Source organism: Plecotus auritus (assembly GCF_963455305.1).
Source record: "Plecotus auritus genome assembly, chromosome: 1".
Lineage (NCBI taxonomy): Eukaryota > Metazoa > Chordata > Mammalia > Chiroptera > Vespertilionidae > Plecotus > Plecotus auritus.
The window spans coordinates 183,320,061-183,343,080 of NC_137770.1; the positions used below are offsets into that span (position 1 = coordinate 183,320,061).

A 23,020-nucleotide genomic window follows, 5' to 3' on the forward strand; every position below is an offset into this window, starting at 1 on the left:
CACTAATTTATGTCATATACCAGAGATCTCCACAATGATCTTATTGAATAAACCTCAGAAACATTTTAATTAGCAATTAAAAATTAAGAAGAAAAATAATTCTTCTTGGAGTTATATCCTCTCTTCTCAGTTTGTCTCACCCTAGATTGAATGACAGCCCTCAAAATTACAGCATATGCTATTTTATTTATTTAAAGTGCATAGCAGAATTGCAGTGAGAACACTAAAAAATGACTTCAAATTTAAATTCTATGACATGAAAAACACTTAAATATATAAAAGATGACATCTTTGAAATAATGATCTGTAGCTAAGATTAAAGCTGTGGGAAACTCCTTCCAGACAAATGCAAACAATAGTAAGTTATTTGTTGAACATTTTCATTATTTTTCTTTTTTTATTCTTTTATGAAATAATATAGAAACTGATTTTATTGCTTTTGGGGACAAGAACAAAGGAAAAATAACATGCCTAGTATAATGCTAAACCAACTTAGATAAATCTAATCTCTGAAGACATAGTCACAAAAATCTAATATTTAGTTAGAATATATTTAAAATATATTTACATATATACATATACATTCTGTTCTTGCAGTTAATAAGTATAGAAGTCATATTAAAGCTATATTTTTCTTATTCCAAAGCCTGTGCTCATAACACTTTTATCATACTTCAAGAAATCATTCATTACCTAAAAGACCATAGTATAGGTAGTTAAGGTAACTGGTTTAAGTATAATTGTTAACTTAAGAAAGTCTGAAATGTTTTTTTTTAAATTGTACTATTTACAATGCAACAAAGCCATATTAATTTTAGTACCATGAGTTTAGAATTAACTGAGAAGTAGTAAACTTAATAATGACTATGTGAAAATAAACTTACAGAGAAATAATTATGACTGCTTTCAAACTCATATATTTATTTTTTATTGCTAGATATTAGGAACTGGGCCCTTTCAGATTGAAAATCTAACCTGAATCTTTAGCTCTCCAGTTCTAACTTTCTGAGCTTCAGTTTATCTATTTATGAAATAAACATAACTATGTTTACTATGACTACTGTGATCCTAATGGTGAATAAATAACTCTCCAAGAGTCAATCAGGTTCTCAGAAGGTACATTTACTTTTTCAGGACATTAAAATGCTATGGATTAGTAATATATTAATTGATGTATTGTGACCCAACATTTTATGACTCAACTAAAGTCAGGAAATTCCACCTAAGGAGATATTTACTGACAACATGTTGATTATTTTAAATGTTCATTAATAGTTTGCTGATAATTAAATGTTTTTACATCAAAATGATTATGAATAGGGCCGAAACCGGTTTGGCTCAGTGGATAGAGCGTCGGCCTGCGGACTGGAGGGTCCTGGGTTCGATTCCAGTCAAGGGCATGTACCTTGGTTGCGGGCACATCCCCAGTAGGGGGTGTGCAGGAGGCAGCTGATTGATGTTTCTCTCTCATCGATGTTTCTAACTCTCTATCCCTCTCCCTTCCTCTCTGTGAAATACCAATAAAATATATTAGAAAAAAATGATTATGAATAGGACTTGTAATATACTGCTTTTCATAGTAGAGACCTGTAGTATCACAAAGTGAATTTCTATCATGAGAAAAAGAATGATATCTATAGAATAATGTGTTTTTAATTTTTTAAAAGATAGCTAATTGTATTGCATGTGCTAAAATATTTATTAAATATAATAATTACTTGTCATATTTCTATGGAGAACTTCCTGGTTCACTCTCAACACTTACTTATTTTGTTCTCAAGGAGAAATTCCCAGTCTCCCTGTGGAGGGCATATCAGAGTCACACAGCAGTGGGGAAAAGGACGTTTACAGTTATGAGTACATGAAACACAGAGTTTATCCTTGCATTATTATTAATTAATTATTGTATTGTTTTCCATATGCATAATAGTAAACCTACTTTTCCCCCACTCTATATAATGAGCTTTTCCAACTGCACAAATACATTTACATGGACAAAGCATATATACACATGCACACACATTTTCCCCTCTCTGAGGTTTATATACACTATCCTAAGGAAGTGCTTTAGTCCATCCTTTAGAAACAATGATATAGCAGACCACTGTTTTTGATATAAGTATGTGATGGTCCTTACTTATATTAGAGAAACTGTATTGAGGCAGAAAAAAAGCCAAGAACCACTGATCTCCAAAGATGGCCATAAAACTTCTTGACTATATCCAAACAACCAGAAATGATTAGAGACAATCATTACTACATCTATCTATCATCTATCTATCTATCTATCTATCTATCTATCTATCTATCATCTATCTATCATCTATCATCTAGCTAGCTAGCTATCTTTCTTATTTACATACTAGAGGCCTAGTGGATGAAATTCGTGCACTGGGCGTGGGGGAGGGTGGCCTCAGTCTGCCCTGCACCCTCTCACAGTCTGGGAGCCTTGCGATTGATCGCCCCAAAGAGGTAGGCCCTGCCCACCTGGCCGGGGCTCTGCGATGGATCACCCCTGCAGAAGGAGGACCCGCCCACCCGCCACAGCCTGCTGGTTGGTGACCTGGGCCTCCCTCTGCAAGGCTACCATGGGGCGATGGCCGGCCCCGACCAATCGCATTACACCTGCCTTGGCTGGCTTGGCACCAGTGGGTGTCATAGTGTGGTCATCCAGATGGTCATTCCTCTATTCAGCTGTTCAGTCGATTTGCATATTATGCTTTTATTATTATAGATGTATGTATGTCAATTCACTTGTCTAGTTTTATACAATCACTTTTCAAATCTCTACTCTTTTGAAACCTTTAATGTTTTCACTTTCCCCTATCTCTTGGAGGATGACCTCCACTGCTATTTTGTAGCAAACATAGAAGGTAGATTAAAATTCACACTTATTTTCACCTCTCAGCCTATATCCCACACCCAGTCTCTATTTAGCCTATATTTACAACAGAGGAGCTGTTCTCCTTCCTGTCTGAGGCCAATCCCCTCTCTTTAATATACTTAAATTCCTGCCTCATGTATTCAACATCACCCTATAAACTGTAGATTTCCTATGAAAAGATTATTGAACTCTTGTTCATTAGAATAAAAACAAAAAGAGAAAAGCCTCTCCTTCTACTCCTTATGACCTCTGATTCTCATTATTATATGTTCTCGCTTTCTTTTTTCATAGTCAGTTTTCTTAAAGATTTGTCTCCATTTCCACAGCTCTCAGTCACACTGAGAAAACTCTTTTGTACCCATATTGTTGAGTACTTATTACTCAATGGACACAGCATGTCTTAACCTTTACATTGCTGAACCAAATGGACATAATTTAGTGCTCATCTTTTAAACCTCTTTCTCAGTTCCTTTTTCAAGCTTATGTTGACAATCCTCTGTCTTTTGGCCTATACTCTTTTCTCCTTCAAGATTCTCTGTTGAGATAATCCCATTCATGTCCATTACTTCCAAGGTTCTCATTTAATATAGATTTACAAATTTTATTTCAAGTTGAGTATTGGAGTCAAGACCGACTTATGCAACCACATACTTGACATTTCTACTAGATGTCTCAAAAACATCTCAAATTTAACATGGCCAAGATCATATTCATTATACTCAACTCTGACCAGTCCTCTCCCAATGTCTCCTGCCTCAGTGACTATCTTCTGCTTAAGTCTTCAAACATAGTGGCCTCATTACATTTCCTAGCGTTATGCATCTTATCTTGTCTGTCACTACTTATTTTACTTCTGGGAATCCTAATATCCTTTCACTTCTCTACTATTCACAGCTCTCATCACTGCTTTCCAGGCTTCTTATCAGTCTACATGAAATCTATCTTTCCTCTTCTCTACCATTCTGTAGAGGAAATCTGACCTGCCACAGTTGAAAGACTTTCAGTAGACTTTCATTGCTCTTAGGAAAAAGATAAAAATCTTTAGCATAGTCTAGACATCTTTAGATAAACTGTCTGATAACAATCTTTCAAATACTTTCATACTGAACCATTTTTTTCCAACACTTTGTCCAGATGCATGGTCTCTGTATGTGCTGTTTCCATGGTTCCAGCTCAATTATTACTCCCTCAGGGAAGCTATACATGACTCCCTTTGATAAAAATAATAATTATTTTTAAAAAATAATAATTCTTGTTTACATTATCAGAAGCCTATATCCCTCACTTCTCCAGCAGTTATGACAGTTATAATTTTAAACATATTTGTATAATTCTTTGAATAATATCTGACTCTTCTACTATGTAACTATGAATGCAGGGATTATGATTTTGCTTTTTCTAATTTGACATATTCCTGGTATCTACCACACTTGTCCAGCTTAGATTCATGATCAATCAATATTTGCTTCACATAGGAATGAATAAACATGAACATTTATAAGATGTTCATTACCTAATTCTTATATTTCCCTATTTTCTATATCTCTATTTTTTCAGCATTCCCAATAGGTAGTTTTTAAAGAATACAAAGAAAATGATAAAATAAAAATTTACTAACTTTTATAGCCGTAATAAGACATTTATATCTTGATGAATAATTACTTCAATAATTGAAAGAAGTTTCTAGGTTTCTCAATCTTACCTAATAAAAGAGAAACATGCAATTAACCATCACTCTGCTATGCCCACAGCCAATCAGAGTGAGTATGCAAATTAACCCAACAAAGATGGAGGTTAATTTGCATATGCAGGTGCAGAGCTGAGGGGAAGGGGAGCTGCGGAGGGAGCTACTGGAGTGGTGCTCCAGACAGAAGCGAGGATGTGCCGGCTCTGGGTGGCCCGGGAGCGGGGACTTGCCAGCTCCCAGGCAGCTGGGAGTGAAGCCAGGGGCCTATTCTTGCACGACTATCGTGCAACGGACCTCTAGTATATTTATATTTATGTTATTTGAAATTAGTTAAGGTAATTAATAGCTTACTATAGTAAGGTCAATATATTATAAAATATTATATTTCAAATGTTTAATGTAAAAATTATGGTTTACATTTTGATAAGAACTAGCATTAAGACTGGAATATAAGTAATTTTTTCAAACTATTTTAATTAAAAGTTATAACTTTTTTTTAAAGGAGACATAAGATTTGCATTCTTTCAAGTCAAGAAGAGGAGAAAATACAATGTGATGACTAATTGGCCATATAATTATTGAATCTTAGAAGCTTATGCTTAAGTTGAAAAACATTTTATTTAAATTTAATCTGAAATAAATGATCATATTGAATAAATAATCATCTAATTTATGCTTGAACATAATGCTAAGAACATTATATCAATTATACTGAAGTTATGCATTTATTTAATGCTTACTATATACCTAATGCCTTGCTATATATTCTACAAGCATTATTTTATTCGCTATTAAAACTAATCCAATGGCCTCTTTACAATATGAATAATTTACATTTGAAGCATTCTAATTATTATAAAACATTTATTTGATATTGAATTGATATATACTGACCTATATCATCTATTAAGTGTCTTAGTTTTGTCATCTATAAATCGCAGTATTAATCTAAATAGATCTGCGTGATGACAATCTTTCAAATACTTGAAGAACACTATCTTATTCCTCATTAGGAAATATTATTTTAAACATAAAAGTAATTTGCTTATTTAATCATGCTTTTCAAGATATGACTTACATGTTCCTCAAAATACTAGCCATTCCCTTATGGAAATAGTATAATTCATCAATGTTTCCTCAACTGATATGGACAATATAAGTGTTTTTTTCTAATGTCATTGGAGTTTGAATCATTTTTATTAGGTAAATTACAACATATTTTTATACAAAGCTTAGGGTAAAATACATTTTAAAATATTTTAAAATGAAACACTATCAATCTAGAAATTCTCATGAATCCTATGCAATTGATTTCAAAACAAATGTTGGATTTTATATTAGTCCCTCAATACTTTAATTTTTCGGTTCTTTGTATCATTCACATCTGTCTGAAATATTTTTGAACCTTTACCTATCATCCATTATATCAACTTTTTCTACTACCTTTGAGTGATTTGTAAGTTACAGAACAGGCCTTTAATTCACGTTACTAATAAAATATTGATGAAAAGTAAATGAAAAAGTTCAAAGCATTGCAACTTGCCTCTAAAGTTTAAAGTTCTACCCACTTTGGCGATAGCTCATTAGTTAATACTCTTGATATTTTTAAAAATCACCTATGAGTATTCTTTACTGCACTATCATCCAGCCAGGTTTCTCCATGTAAGTGCTTTGTTAAAGCATTATTGAACTCAAAATACATGTATAATCAGATATTCATTGTCTCATGAATAGTTAATGTTATCAAAAAAGAAAATGAACTGTTAAATTTTTTTACCACCTACAACATGTCTGATTAATAATCCACTCTGATGAAACTCAGTGCTTTGTCAGAATAAATTTATTTTTCTAATTCTGAATATGCCAATCTCTATAACGTCTCTCTTTTTCATGTTTTGTACATATTATTTATAGTAACTCATATATCACCCAGGAAAGGCATTCATTTCCCAGGATATCATTCGTTTGGACCTGGAAATTTTAACTTATTAAGAGTACTTATCATAAGCTCCAATTCTATTAAAATTTGTCCCCATATCATTCACACCTTAAATATTTTTTGCACCAAGTGGAAGAAAATTAATTACTGAAGAGTTGTGGCACACATTTAACAAGCACTAGGTCTATCTCGGCCTATTCAACTTCTTAAACTTTACATATTCTGTTGCTCTTCATAAGATTTCCATAGATTGTTCATAGATTTACAAACTTTTTTAACAGTTTTCTTAAATATCATTGTATATTCTTTGGTCTTCAAATAATGTTTTAGTGTAAATATTCCAGGTTTGCTTGGGAAAAGTAGTTATTGAAGAAATGCTAAAGGAGAAATACAGGGTGCAGGAGAGAGGGAAAAGACTGAAGGAAGGAAAGGAGGGAGGGAAGGAAGAATGTATTCATGTCTTATTAATGAAATATTACATGACTTTGGGCAAGTAGTCAAACCTTCATCATTTTAGATTACTTATGCTAAAAACTCTTTATTGAGACCTTTTAATATAATTGTCCTACTTTTGCTAATATATAAGAATACAAATGTTTTGTTCTTAATACTTTATATCTAAAGATTTTAAAGGTCAACAGAACTTTCCAAGTAAATACAGCATATCAGTTATTAATCATAGTAGAAGTCAAACTATAAAGTACTGAGGGTAAGAAAAATGACCAAATTGTCAAATTAATTGCAAAGTATTAATTTTCTCAGTCAATTTTGATACATTTATTTGAACAAAACATAGATTTGTTTTAATATGTCAGTTATAAATTAATATTTTAGTTTTAACTACAAACACATAACACAATATCAGGTAGAATCAATTAAATTGTTGTTAAAATAACTTTTATTCAGAAATAAAGATCACATTTAATAAATCCAGAAAAATTTGAAAGAACAAAAGGTTATAAAGAAGTCTTTCAAATCCCAATAAAGCAACCAGTATTGGATTCCCTTAATGTTCTCAGATCTTTACTTTTAAACTTCTATTTAAGGTATTTGTGAGCTCATTGAAAGGATGGTATTAATTTGAATATAGCTTAGTGCCATGGTCGGCATACTGCGGCTCTCGAGCCACATGCAGCTCTTTGGGCCCTTGAGTGTGGCTCTTCCACAAAATACCACGGCCTGAGCGAGTCTATTTTGAAGAAGTGGCATTAGACGAAGTTTAAGTTTAAAAAATTTGGCTCTCAAAAGAAATTTCAATCGTTGTACTATTGATATTTGGCTCTGTTGACTAAAGAGTTTGCCGACCACTGGCTTAGTGCATAGTATGACAACTAGCAATCCAATCAAACATGAGTACCAAGGATATTTTATTACTATGACTATTACTACTACTATTTAAAATTTAGACTGTGCTTACTATTCCCTACTTTCCAATGATTAATTTAATTAATCTTCACAAGTACCCTATGAAATACAACTATTAGCTCCATTTGAGAGATAAGAAAATTGAGACAGACAGATTAAGAAACTTTGCCTAAGGTCAGATAGCTAAAATCCAGGATTTCAATCCAGACAGGTTGTCTCCTGTGTCAACATAACTACTTTTTCACCCCAGAATAATTAGCCAAGTACCTCAATATTGTTCTAGAAGAATCCATGATTTTTTCTCCTGAAATGACTCCTTCATCCTGGACTCTAACTAATGAATCCAGGATCATGTCTTGCATGCTCTAGAATAGGACTGAAACCTCTGTTCTCAAAGGACTGGGTGAGGTTTCCTGTAAAACATTCTGGGTCCGGACCTTTGATGCGGAGGAGTTCCTTGATAACTTTTTCTGGTGGAAATTGATCTAGGCTCTCTACTTTTCACTTGATTGGATTAGCTAGAGACTTGTCTCTTTTGTTGATATTTTCTAAGAACAAGAATTTAATTTACTATTTTTTCTTTACCTTATTACTTTCTCTTTTATTCTTATCTCCTGTTAAATTTTTTAATTTTTTTTAGCTTTTGGAGATGAAATTAAATATATTTCTTTTCATTCTTTCATTTTTACTGATATGAATTTTTAATCTATGAGTCATTCCTTTAAATATCCTTTATAGTTTCAGATATAACTCAAAGTTTGTGGACAAATGTTCATGGGGAGGCCATAAAATGTGGCAGGGAAGGCTGTGAGTAGAGCAGATTGTGGGGTGGTGGTAAAATCAAAATTCCATTCTGAACATGTTGTGTTTAAGGTACCCATTAGATATCTAATAGGAAATGCTGAGTGATAGTAAGAAATATGTCCGCAGTTCAGGTGAGAGGTCTGAGCTGTAGAAGCAAGTTTGAAAAGTGGCCAGCTTATAGATAATAATTGAACCCTTGAGACTGGAAGAAATTGTTGGTTGTGAGTTTCTCTCTCTCTCTCTCTCTCTCTCTCTCTCTCAATCTCTACCCCCACCCCTCACCTCTCATCACTATCTAGCTCTTGGAGAACAAGAACTCTGTGTTCTATATTTTGTGTAGTCCCCACAATGCCAGCCACACATTAGGTCCCGATAAATGCTTACTGAATGCCAAGTAGGAAGCAAGCTACAAGTTATTTATAAACTGAAGTAGTTCGGCATTATCCTGCAGCATTAAAAGGGATTAGAAAATAACATCATTTCTGCAGTTCCTGAGAGGAAATAACTTCACCTTCAAAGAAAAGAACCATCAGAAAGAGTTTTTTAGTGATTAGAGACTTTTTCAACTTTCTGAGAAGCCATCTTAAGGCTGCTTGTGCACAGAGCATATAGAAGCAATCTCTGCCTGAAACACCCAAACTGCAAATCCACATTTCAATAAAATGCTAACCAAGGATAATGAGGAGAATTGAGTGAATTTTTATTTTCATTACAGAAAAATTTTCCCATCATTTAAGAATTCACTTAAGATTGCTATTCTAGATGTTTTATAGCTCTGCAGGGGGGAATATAAGTTCTCTGTAAATGAGAGAGAACTGGCTTCCAGAAACAGTTTGTCTCTATGAGAAGTGAACCTAGACTGGCTGTGCTCCTAGTGATTCTATGAAGCATTAAGTGAAATACAAGGTAAGAGACACATTCAGATGACCTTGATTGGGAACTTATGCAGTCACCTCCCTCCTTTGATACCCTTCAGCTGTGTTAGGTGCTCAGTTCTTTGCTTGTTTCAATCAGGGAAGTCTTTACCTATTTCAAAGTATGTCACTATAACATAATCAAGTTACAGATGTAAACTCAGAATCATGAAGACTAAAATAATTGAAATCTAGAGTATCCAAATGGCAAGCAAGAGTAAACCCATGATTACCTTTCAAGGTATGGCTCTCCTTCTAAATATTCATTCTGTTATTATTCTGATATTACATTCTGATAGTAAGTGAATTTAAACCAAATTCTTCTAATGAAGTTGGTACATTCACTGCTAAATACTAGTGAATGTTTAAGATTCCAAATATGGTTTTGATGTGTAGTAAAGGATGTTGCTATTTCTTTTTAATATTAAAGTTAACCTTTGTGCTGAGCAGTTCAGGGACTTAACCTTGCAAAAGTACAAGGAAAGAGGGGCTACATTCTCTGTTATACCAACTACTTTCCTAGACTATGTACATTTTTTTTTCTTTTCTTCTTTTTTTAGAAATACATTTTTTTTTTTTACATTTTATGAATGTATGCCCTCTTTCATTGCACAAGCACAGTATCCCAACTACACAATCGAATATGTATTTGTGGGCTTGTCCAGAACCCCAACTGCCAAAACTTAGGGTGATTCCACACAGAAGTAACTAGCTGAAGAGGAACCTAGGGTCAAAATGATCTGCCAGCTTCTATGACCTTGATAAATTACTTCTGCTGCCCAATTTCTTCCTATAAAAATGCTAATGTCTATTACTTAGTTCACAGAGCAGAAAAACATAAAATGAACAAATACATAAAATTGCCCCAAAAGAATATAGACTTATTAGAACAATCTTCTTTCCTACAACAACCTGTTCAAAAGTAAGGGCTACTGAGAACGCCTTCAGTATAGGAACAGCCATATCATTGCACTGCATAGTTTTTGGGGTCAAACAGCAATTATTATTTTAATTTACATTCTGTAAACATTTCATCATAAAATACAGCATACAATTAAATCTCTCAACCAGGAACTAGGTGTTCTTAACCCAGTAGGGGGAAATGAAATCTCATCTATTAGCTAAAGAGAGGGGAGTTCAGGCTGGCTTGTATTCTAGTCTTGGAAAGCTAGCAATGTAATTTTAACAGAATGGGAAAAAATCATAGCAAAGCACCAAGATGTCCAGGAAAGCTAACTAATAGGGTTCATTCTATAATTATCGTATTATAGAAGGATACCCCAACTGTACACAACTACAGAAATGAAGATGATCCTGAAGTACTAAACCAGATATTAAACGTGGCTGTGTATTTCAGAGAATTCAGAGCCTTCCCTCGGAACATATTCTCTAACAAAGTAATTCACTTGGTTTCTCAACTCAGAGATGACCAAATTTACAAAGTTTTATGTAATGGATTTACCTAATAAATTCTCCAAATCTTGCTCCTTACTTCATTTTATCTAATGATACCAATCTCTTGACTCAACTAGAGGCTAGTAATTTAGCATTTATTACAATAGAAATAATTCCCCAGCACAAAAAGACCCTGTTTATCTGCTAAGGCAATTTCTGAAGTTCTCAGACTTTGCTTTACCATTCACACAATATAGACCATTTCAATTTCCTCCCATTTCCCATATTTTCCACTGAGAGCTTGTGTTTTACAAAACCTGGATCCCAAGTTCAGTGACTTCAAAGTCACTACTTTCAGGAAAACCTCCAAGCTCAGCCTCACAAAATCTCACTCATTTAGCAGATAGTGTGCACCCAATTGCTGACTCTACCACTTCTTCTTTTTTTATTGTCTAAAGTTTTATGTATCCCTTTCCCCTTCTTAATTAGTCAGTCGACCATGATACATTTTTACTATCCTCTTTCACTTGTAGCATATTTCTCTGTTTACAATTTCTAGACTAACATGGACTATTCTTTTATAAAATGAGCATCCTAAATATATATGGCCAAATAATCTAAACACAATGCCTAAGATTATATCCATAGGTACATAAAGAATTTCATGGTTCAAGTGCTCTTTAAAAGTTACTTAGAATATCCTCACCCAAATCTGCACTCCTTTTTATACCTGGAAGTTATCTTTTTCATTAATTTTACCCCAAACCATGACCGTAAATAGATGAAATTCCAGGTAATAGATGGCATTTCAATAGCCTATAGTGGATCTCAGGATTTATGTAGCCTCGAGTTATGAGATTTTTTTCATCTTAGCACCAGTCTTTATGTCACCTTGGCTTTGACTAATTCAGTAGTCTGTTAATTTATATCCTATAACCCACCACATTTTTTAAAAATTCTACATATTTTACTGACTTTTTATTTGTCTTCTTCTGTAAGTTCTCTTTAAAACTAAGCCATTCCTAGATGCATCATACCCATTGGCAAATACTCTCTGTTCTTTAGCTTTGATTCAAGAATGATTATGCACTACTTATCTGTGCTTGCCATCTATTAGACCAAGTGCTTAATGATTCAAGTTCTTTATCTGATTGAATTGCTCCTTACTGTTTGCAATGTCTGCCAATTAAATATCACCTGCAAATTTAGAAAATTGCTCCTACAACCATTCAGTAAGTAATTTGCATCTACATAATTTATTTCCTTTCACAGATCTCCTCCTTCATCAGTGTTAAATCTTTCCTTATAAACAACAAATGTTTTTGGTCATTTTTTTTCTATTCTACTTATATACACAGCTGTGTGGTCTCCCACATCTATACTCCAGCCCCATCCTATATTTATATCAAGTGGATTCTTTTCGAACACTCATCGTTCAGACATACAAGCATACATTCCTATGACCACATTCACTTTTTTAACTTCCTGCCTGACTCTAGCTGACATACTCTGGGAAACTCAATCAGTCCATTAATGCTTGTTTAGTCTAATTTAAGAATTAAAATCTTAGTCGTTGTCCAATTTAAATGGTCTATAATGGCCTCTTTTCTCTTCACACATTTTGATCCTGACTCCCTTTGCAAAGCTATGTGTTTATTTCACAAGGCTTGTGAGGATTTATTAGGGGGCAAGTGTATGTAGGGGGAGGGGTTCTTTGGTGAGTGAGTTTTACTGGTGAATACAGATATTTTCGAGACTGGTTTGCAATAACGGAAAAAATATAATCAAAATATATAACGATTTTGCTTTGGTAACCATGGGGCTATTTGGTAGTCTTCAGGCACCACAGTGAAGACTCTCTTCATCCACAAGCTCCTCAGATTCTGCCTTCTCAACTGAACCCAGTGGGTGGTTTGCTCAAGGCAGCATCTGGTCTTTGTCCTAACTAATTAGCTCTGCCTCCTTGAGAGTAATGGGATTATTACAAACTCAACATCTTAGGAAATGGAGATGAGAATGGGGATAAACGTTGTGCCTCATAAAACTTGTTCTGGTGGCCCAGACAGGCCCAACTCCACGGACCTATCTTTATGCCCCATGCCTTCCCAATGGCCCCTAGCATCCCCCTTTCCAGTGCAGATCCCCTAAACTCTTCTTCCCAAGTAAGCTCTCTCCTTCCTCTAGCTTTTTTGTCTCTCCTAGTAGCAAAAGTAACTATGCCTATCCTCCTTATCCGGGCTCAAGTTCAATAATTTAGGGCCTTACAAAACCATTCTGTGCATGATATTCATGTTAATCCAACATTCCCAATTTAGTTTTTTGTAATGGAGTGAGAGGAATACTTGTATTTCCTAAACTGCTTTTTGTTTGTTTTTTAGTCATAAACAACATTCACATGGTTTCATGTGCACATTTACTGCTCCTAGATAATTCCATTAGGACAGTGGTCGGCAAACTCATTAGTCAACAGAGCCAAATACCAACAGTACAACGATTGAAATTTCTTTTGAGAGCCAAATTTTTTAACTTAAACTTCTTCTAACGCCACTTCTTCAAAATAGACTTGCCCAGGCCGTGGTATTTTGTGGAAGAGCCACACTCAAGGGGCCAAAGAGCCGCATGTGGCTCGCGAGCCGCAGTTTGCCGACCACAACATTAGGATACTCTTTAGGTACCACAAAATCAAAATGTCTACAGCCAAACTCTGTATCTCTGTTGCCCTTTTCCAATCTGCTCTCTTTCTGTAGCCCCTATTTCTGTCCTTGACTGTCCATCTGCTCATTTTCCTCTGATACATTTCTCACTGAGTCTCAACAACCCCATTATCTTCTCCTCCAAGTTATTAAGTTCCAGTAATTATATCTTAGAATATTGTTTTCTCAAAATCATCCTTTTTGTTAATCTCTGACCATTACTGTTTTGGTTTAGGCACTCCTTTGTTCCTCTCTAGACTGTTGAAAAAGCCATTTGTCTGTTTCCTTCTTTACTCCAATGCATCCTTGGCCCTATCTCAGCTCTTTCTTAAAGCTAAATTAAATCTCAGTTTTTCTTATGTAAAAACCTTTACATCTTTTATAATTTTCACTGTCTAAATGATAAAGTCCAAACTCTTTAGCATGGCAAACATGCTTTTACAATTATCCCTATTGTTGCCTCTCCCACTCCCACTCATCTTCAAGACCTAGCTCAAATTTCTCCCCTTCTGTGAAATCTTTTCAACTCTTCAGGCAAAGGCTGCCTCTCCGCCCCTGGGTTGCCATGGCACCTTGTATATATTACCCTATGGCATTTATAGCACTGCGTTTTAATTATTTATTTACACATTTGTCTTCCCTGTACACTATGAGATCTTTGAAGGCAAGAACAATGTCTTCCACTCCTTTGAATTTATGATGCTAGGCACATTGCCCAGAATGTTGCATGCATTCAAAAATGTGTGGGGATAAATGGATGAATTTAGGGCATTTTGCTTGGTATACAAAGTAAAAAAAAACTTCAGCCTTCTGATTTCCAAAAGAGGACTAGACAAAGAAAAGGCCTCTATAGCTATACTATAGCTATACCTACAGCTATAACTACACCTATAGCTACACCTATACCTATACCTATACCTATACCTATACCTATACCTATACCTGTACCTATACCTACAACCTCATATTTCAAAAACCTAATTTGAAAAAAAGTGAAATAGATGATTTTAGAAGACAAGATTACCAGGAAATGGATATGGTTTGAAAGCCTTATGGAGCAAAGCAGGAGTTTAACTAGGGTTGAAAATTTAGGAAGATGAAGTGAGTAAGGACAAATGAGGCAGACTGAAGTTGAATGTGATCTGTATGGAGTGTGACAAAATGTAAGTGGGAAGTGAGACACAGACTGCAGAAAATAATGCATGCCTTTCTAAGGTGTTTCAGTTTTTCTTAGACAAGAGAGAATGACAGGATTTTAAGAAAGAATTGGGATATTTTGAGAAGTTTAGAGATGCAAATATTTTTAGTCACTCCCCAAATCCTTCTTTATATAATCTTATTTTTGTCTTCTACTCATACCCATCCAAACTCAATCTAAACCTTCTTTGAATGTGCAGGTCTTAAAAACTTATGCTGAATGGTTTCTGAGTAATATTTTCATCACTGTCACATGACTTGGTTTATTAAAATGCTTTTCAAACCAAACTTACACTGAAACTCTGTTCCCCTATGTAAACTCCTAAGGGAATTTAGCATTTGTATTACGGATTCAAACTGACTGAGTTTGAATCATGAATTCTCTACAACTTGGCTAAGTGACCATGGTCAAGTCCCATGATCTCTCTGTTTCATTTCTGCAGTATCTATCTCACAAGGATGTTGTGGATACTGAGAGCTAATAAATGCACAGTATGTAGACTTTATCAGCAATAGTAAGCTCTATATAAGTGCTAATAATTATTATTTGGTCAATTTCAAATGATGTTTTTTAATTTCCTTAGGTACCTGTGTTAATTGCCAGTGCTGTCAAGATTATTGCTGACTAAAATATGAGACTCTAATTGTAGTGATATTATATTGTCATTATAAAACACAGCATATAAAATAGTTCCAAGCTATATAACACAGAGCTGTAGCTTTTTCTTTATAAAATCACTATTTATATTTTACATATATACCTTATTTTTTTACCTTTATTAATTGCCCTATTCCATTATAATAGATTTCCTTTTAGATTTATATTGTCTATCAGTTTCCTCTTTTAAAAGTCTAAATTTATGTCTTTATAGCATTACCTTCTGGGGTCTTAGTATTTTCTTATGGATTTTATGACCTCTTTATGACTTGTTTAATTATTATAGTTTTATATTTGCTAATGATTTAAATATTTGTGTCCATGTAACCACTGTTGGTGCCCATGTAACATAAACCATTATTTTTAAGCCTCTGAAAGATACCTTTTGTTTTGCCTGTCCCGTATTTTCCCTTCTAATAACAGCATCCCAATTTCATTCGGGGATCAGCATTGCCCCATGCTGCTTCAAGTGTTTACACTGAGCTACTGCTACCCTGAGTGCTCAAGGTGTCCACATGGTGCAGCCCTGGTGCTGAAAACACTGCCCTCCCAGCTATCTCAGTGCTGAAACTGTACAAAACTGAGGTTCTTTGTTGGAACTGTTGATAAAGAGAATCTATGGCCCTGGCTGGGTGGCTCAGTTGGTTGGAGCATGGTCACATGCACCAAAAGGTTTTGGGTCGCTTCCCAGTCAGGGCATATACCTAGTTTGGGAGCTCGATCCCCGGTTGGGGATCAGTGTTTCTCTCTGGCATTGATGTTTCTCTCTCTCTCTCTCTCTCTCTCTCTCTCTCTCAAAATCAATAGAAAACATATGCTTGAGTAAGGATTAAAAAAAAGTGAGAATCTATGTTGATATTGGGATAGGTAAGAGAATGAAATCTAAGTCTGGACTTGCTGAAAATCGCTTTGCTGACACAAAAGGCAGACTGAAGTTGAATGTGATCAAAGGAGGGCCTGCCTAAGAACTGGGACAACACAATGAAAAGCAGAGCTGAGATGAAGAGAGCAGATATGAAGGCCTGAAGAGATAAGCCTGGATTTCATCCCTGGGAGTGATAAGCTATTAAAGTATCTGTTCATTTCAATTGGACCATCATTTGAAACCAAAGACATCTAATTAATTTATATTGGAAAGTATGGGAAGATTATTTTTAAGATAGAGAATAACTTGAGTTTGTTTTTAAGCACTGAGAATGGAATGAAAATGTGAAAGATTGAGATATAAGGGAAACAAAGTAAAGAAAGATAGAGGGGCACTTTAATTTCACTCTATGCTAATTAGTCTCAGATGTATCTTCCCAGCCAGGTTACTTACCTGAACTCCAGACTCATATCAAGCTACTTAGTTCATTTTCTGTTCGGATAGCTCCAGGAAAGTGTATCCATAGTAGTTAAGAGAATGGATCTGATGTCAAACAACTTGAACTCATATTTGAGTTCTTCTATTTATTAGCTATGTGACTTTGAGCAAGTTACTTAATCTTCTGTGCCTGGGTTTTATTATCTACATAATGGGGATATAATTATATATATTTATAAGTATTTTTGAGTATATTTGTGAGGATTTAAGGAGTCAGTACCCATAAAGCTTTGGAATAGCATTCAGCTATTTGAAAATGTTAATTACTATTATTACTCATTTCCAAAATATTAGTTTTGCCTCGGCACTTTCTACTCTCTACCCAAATATTCCTTCTTTAGTTCTTATGCTAGTAAATGATCCCACTCTCAATTCAATTGTAGTGAAGTGGGAGTGACTGAATATAGTGAGCTATGTGGATTAAAAAACTTAAAATTATAAGAGCAGAGCCCAAAATTTAGCCTCGCAATAAATATTGAAATTTCTTTTAGATAAGGCTAAACGTAGTAGGTTGACTGATTTTATTAAAGAACAATGAGATACCATTGAGAGATTTTAATAACGGAATGTTATTATCTAATGTATATCATAAAAGATCACTTGACTGCTATTCATTCTTTGATGTAAAAATATTTTCTAGATACTGAAGTTTCAGTGGTACATCAGATGTATAAACTCTCTGCCCCAATTAAGCTTACATTTTGGCAGAGAAATATGAACAAGTAGGCGCATAGCAAGATGGTGATATGTGTTACAAAGAACAATAAACCAGACTAAGGGGAGAGAGGTAGTGCAGAGGGTAGACATTGCTTGAATAGGTTGGCCATGGAAGGCCTCTCTAATAATAACTTTTCAACAGAGCCTGGGGGCAGGGAATTTGAGGTGGAGGGAAAGATATCTGGGGGAAGATCATTCTAGTAAGATGGTTCAAGAAGTTCAAAAGGCCAAGTTCAGCAAGTGGTGGAAGAGGGAGAAGGACTGTGGGCTTGGAGCACAGGAGTGAGGGAGAAACAAAGGAGATCATAATTTTAAGGATGGTTTTTACTCCAAGTTGGATGGGAAGGTTATCAAATGGCTTTCAGCAAAAGAGTGACTAAATCATTTGACTGCTGGGTTACAGTGTATTGAAGGCAGTCAGGAGTGGAAAGAGGGAGATAACTGGAAATCTAGAGCTGCAATCCAAGTGAGAGATGCCCATGGCTACAAGTCATGTAGGAAGTAGAGCTGGGGAAATGGGAACAAAGGAAGTCTTTCTCTGCTTCTGTGGCTGAAAAGATAAGATACAAAACCTTCAGTGAGAAGACATCATTAGCTTTGCTCTTCCTCGTCTAATCTAGAAGCAAATCCTGTTTCTCTTTGCTCTTCCCCATCTAATCTGTCAACGGATCCTGTCAGTCTGCCTTCAAAAATATATGTTGAACTCATTACATTTTTAAAATATATAACCTGAGGAAAATTTTACCAACTTGTCAGAGTCAGCTGTTAAGAAGAGGCTTATTTGCCTTCCCTGAAACATATTCCTGAATTCATTTTCTTGATAATCACAATTCTACAGATGTGGATAAAGCTATTCAAAAAGTTTAAAAACTCTCATAGGCTCATGTGGCTAGTAAATGTGTTAATGGTATCAACAATTAATGTTCTGTTCTAATCCAAAGTCTTTGTGTTGCCTTTAAGGATAAGAGAAGTCCTAACCGGTTTGGCACAGTGGATAGAGCATCGGCCTGAGGACTCAAGGGTCCCAGGTTCGATTCTGGTCAAGGGCATATACCTTGGTTACGGGCACATACCCAGTAGGAGGTGTGCAGGAGGCAGCTGATCGATGTTTCTCTCTCATCAATATTACTAACTCTCTATCCCTCTCCCTTCCTCTCTGTAAAAAATCAATAAAATATATATATTTTTAAAAAGGATAAGAGAATATGTGGAGGGATTTTGAGGTTGAAGAGTAAGAAAACAAGGAACTCACACTAGATTCTCATAGTATTTGCAGTAAACTATGAGCCTTAACAACTAAAGATGAGAAGGGTATCAAGGATGGAGAGTGGGGCTATAAATGGAAACTTTAAAAAAATGGGAAATGTTTGGAATAGCCACTGTAGAGATTAAAATAAAGAATCAATATCTAATGAATTAAAGGACACTGGAGAATCAGTAAAGGCTCTATTGATAACTTAGCTACGATGGTGTAGACATAAACTCAGTCAGCCAAATACCATGAACTTCTATAACAGTAACCTATTATTCATATGTAGGATCATAGAGTGGAAATGAGGATGAACATAGAAGGCACAGGAAAAGATCAAGAGCTTCAGGATGCCCTGTGGGGAAAATTATCCTTATTTTGAGTTTCCATTGAGTGAAAATTTACTTCTATCACTTTCATGATTTACTAGAAACTATGAAGTATATTTGTTTTCTCAAATACTAGATTTCTGCTCTCTATTAATGAAACTCTATGCCTGTGACCTCCCTTGTATTTTATTAATTACATGCGTGCCTTCTGCGGGGGTGGGGGGCTTGTCTTATCACCTCCACTAGATAGACTTCACAATATTTTCTTCTCATGCACTGAAAACTTAGAGACTTGGCTAAATATTCCTCTTCACCTCCAAACCTACAAACCTCCTAATTGATGTCAGTCTCAATGTAGATGTCTCTTACAACAATCATTATGGGCCATTTTTTTAAAAATAGACTTTATCTTTTTAAAGTAGTTCTGATTTACAGAAAAATTGAACATACTAGTAAAGTACAGAAAGTTTCTATATACCACCCCCTATCCCTGCCATGCCATACCCCTCCATTCCACCCTACTTTGCCCTGTTATTAACATCTTGCATTAGTGAGGTACATTTGTTACAACTGAATCAATGTAGACAGCATTACTAACTAAAGTTAATTGTTTATATTAGGGTTCACTATTTCAGTGGGTTTTGACAAATGCATAATATCATGTATCCACCATTACAGAATATCCCTTTTTCCTATGAATATCCCTCTCTCCCTTTTAAATTCCAATTCCTTTTATCTCTTCAAATGTTCTGTTATGACCCACAAAGTCAACATCTATATTTCAGTCTCTGGTTAATGTTTTCTCTCTTACTAGATCTTTCACATCTTCACTTTTACTTCACCTGCTTTCAACCTTATATTTACATTCTGATTAATTTTTCCAAAATTTTATCCAGGTCTATCTCCCCAGTCATGACCATGCTTCCTTGAACAATTTAGCTTTTCTTCCATCTCTATTTCCTGCCAAGTTTATTCAACCCTGATATGTATGTTTTAATCTTCCAGTCTCTTACACTGGACATTTATTTTCAGATGAAGAAAGTGACACTCTGGTGCAGACTAGTAGCAATGAAAAGTGGCAGTGTTAAATAAACTTCAGCTTAATCCTCAGCACCACTGATCCACCTTTTTATATACTTTGATTTAGCATCACCATCACTGCCTTCAATATTTAACTCTCCCAATCTCCTGTACCCTATTACATAGTACTTGTCCCCATTAATGTCAACAGACTTCATATCCTATTTTTTCAAGAAATTTGAAGCATTGAGATATGATCTCCTTCAACCCTCTAACCTCTTGCCTCTAGATTTAAGGATTACCAGACATATTCTCACAATGTTTTGTTTTATTTTTCCAGTATTAAAAAAAAAAAACATATTCATCCCCCCAAAATAAATTCTCAATCTAAATTTTATTCTATTTTCTCTGGGATCTTTATCTCTCACATATTAACTTCCTTTTCTTATATTAAATTCTCCTTTATTTTCCTTCCTCAGTTTATAATTATACTCAGGTTTCTCTTAATTGAAAAATAAACAAAATAACAAAAACTCTAACAATATCAATAAACCCTTTAGCTATTATCTCTTTCTCTCTTCTCTTTCCCATCCAAACTTTCTGAAAGAGTAATATATACATGTTCTGTTACAGCATGCAACTCCAAGTTTTTCCATAACCTTTAGCAATCTGGCTTCTTTCCCCCCTGTGCTACCAAAGCAGTTCAGGCTTAAGTTACCCAAAACTTCCAAAGAGCCATCTTAGTGGACATTTGCAAGTTCTCATGGCAAATATTTTGGACATTGCTAGTCATAGCTTTGTTTTTGAAACTTTTTTATCCTAACTGACCTCTTCTCCCAGGTTCAGTTATTCTTTGACTTATTATTCTCAATTGTTTTTTTCTTCACAGACTTTTCTTCTGTCAATTCGTAAATGGTGTATTTCTTCAGCTTCATCCTAAAATCAGCCCAATAATCTCACTGTATGTTTTCAACAATCTCATGTATGTTCATGCTATCAACCACACTCCTAGGCTAATGACTCCCAAATGTATGCCTCTTATTGGGCTTTTTTGTTGAGCTTTAGAGTCCTACAAACTTGTGAATCTTCCCATGCTAGATCCAATTCATTCTACTCTAAACTGACCTTATCCCTTTCCTCTCTAAATATTTCTCAGCAACCTCCTTTATGATGAATTATATACATCATCCTCTTATTAATTGTGAATTTACTATTACATACTATACACTTATAAATTATCCTTGAATCTTCCTTCACCTTAGTCACCAAATTCTGTTAATCCTACCTCCTTTATGTCTTTAATATCATATTTTTTCACCCCATTCCTATTATTAGTACCTTAGGACACAGTTTCATCACTTCTTGGTTGGAGTGCTACAAAGACCTCTCATGCTATTTTTTACCTTTCTGCCTTTGCTTAATTTTTTTTTTTTTTTTTTTTTTTTTTTTTTTTTGTCTGTCAGTAGACATCCTTTACTTTCTGCCAACCCCATTTTACCTAGATGTTTATCACTTGTTATTCTGTAGTCTCCATACATATTTCATTCTTTGGGAGGTTTGGCCTTTTTTTTTTTTTAATCTCTAAGGCTTTCTCAGTGTTCCATTCATGCCTCTGGCATTACACTCTCTGCACTGTACTATAATTACCTAGTTTAATGCTTGTGTTTCCCACTGAGCTAAGAGATATTTAAGGGGAAGAACCATGTTTTATTTATCTTTGTGTCTCCAGTGCCAAACATAGCACATAGCACAGAGACCATCAATTAAACGTATTTGTTATAGATGTCATAATCTTATTCACACTTGTCCATGGCGTTAATTGGTATGCATTTAAAAATATTTATAAGTCCCTAAGTAAATATGTTTTCTATGTTGAATGCATTAAGAAATTAGAATATCTATGATGGAAATATATTTACTTTCTAAAATTAAGAGTTGCTGAACTTCATGGCAACTATATAAATGAGGAAGCCACTTCCATTTTAACCTATTCATTTTATATGAATAAGACTTCTATAAAATAACAAAATTATAGCAATCTAATCTACCTTGTTTATTTGCTTTTTAGCCATGCCACTCAATTCCTTGAAATCTTCCCATGCAATATGTAGAAAGTTTGTGATCTATCATCAACAAACCTTTTTAATGATCTAGCATTTGACAAATTAAGTTCTTCTATCTTTTGTTCATTATATTTTACATGAAATGATATGACTTATAAAGGATTGTAGCAACACTAGTGTTTCCATTGTCCCTTTGGTGCTTCAGAGAATATCTGCACTAAGAACCACACGTTGTAAGAAGATTTTTCATGCACCTTATTTTATAAAGTAAAAGAAGCTAATTGTACAACGGCTGAGGAAAATAAGAGACACCAGGGTCATGTTTTCAGGCACATCATTTTTAGGAAAGATTACTTATAGAAACTGAGAATATGGAAATTTACTTCCTATTAAGCTACCTGTACTGGTCTGTCCCTTGGAAAGTCTTCTAATACCTCAGGTATTACTTTGAAAGCTGCTGACTTAAAAGTATGCTACCCAAAAAAGGAAGTAAATGATACAGCACCCGGCTGTCTAACTCATAGCGCTATTTATTTTTTCTTAGTTTTTTTGTACTTCTAAGTTTGACATACTTCTTATTTCCTATATAAAGTTTTCTGTGGTCTTCTTACTTCCACTTTCCCCTTTAAACCGGGAGAATGTAATTTATCAGTCACATTAACTCACTCGTAACAGTTGCTCCTGTACTGAGCAGAACATAGCTCTCATTTATCTATTTCACACTGAAACATCTTTTGGCCATA

The 23,020-nt window shown here is 34.7% G+C and overlaps 1 protein-coding gene across 4 annotated transcripts in view; it reads right to left on the reverse strand.

Moving 5' to 3' along the window:
- The window catches only part of GRID2 (glutamate ionotropic receptor delta type subunit 2), a 1,502,079-nt gene that overhangs the window by 403,674 nt on the left and 1,075,385 nt on the right, over window positions 1-23,020 (reverse strand). The gene's annotated exons all lie outside the window — the stretch shown is intronic.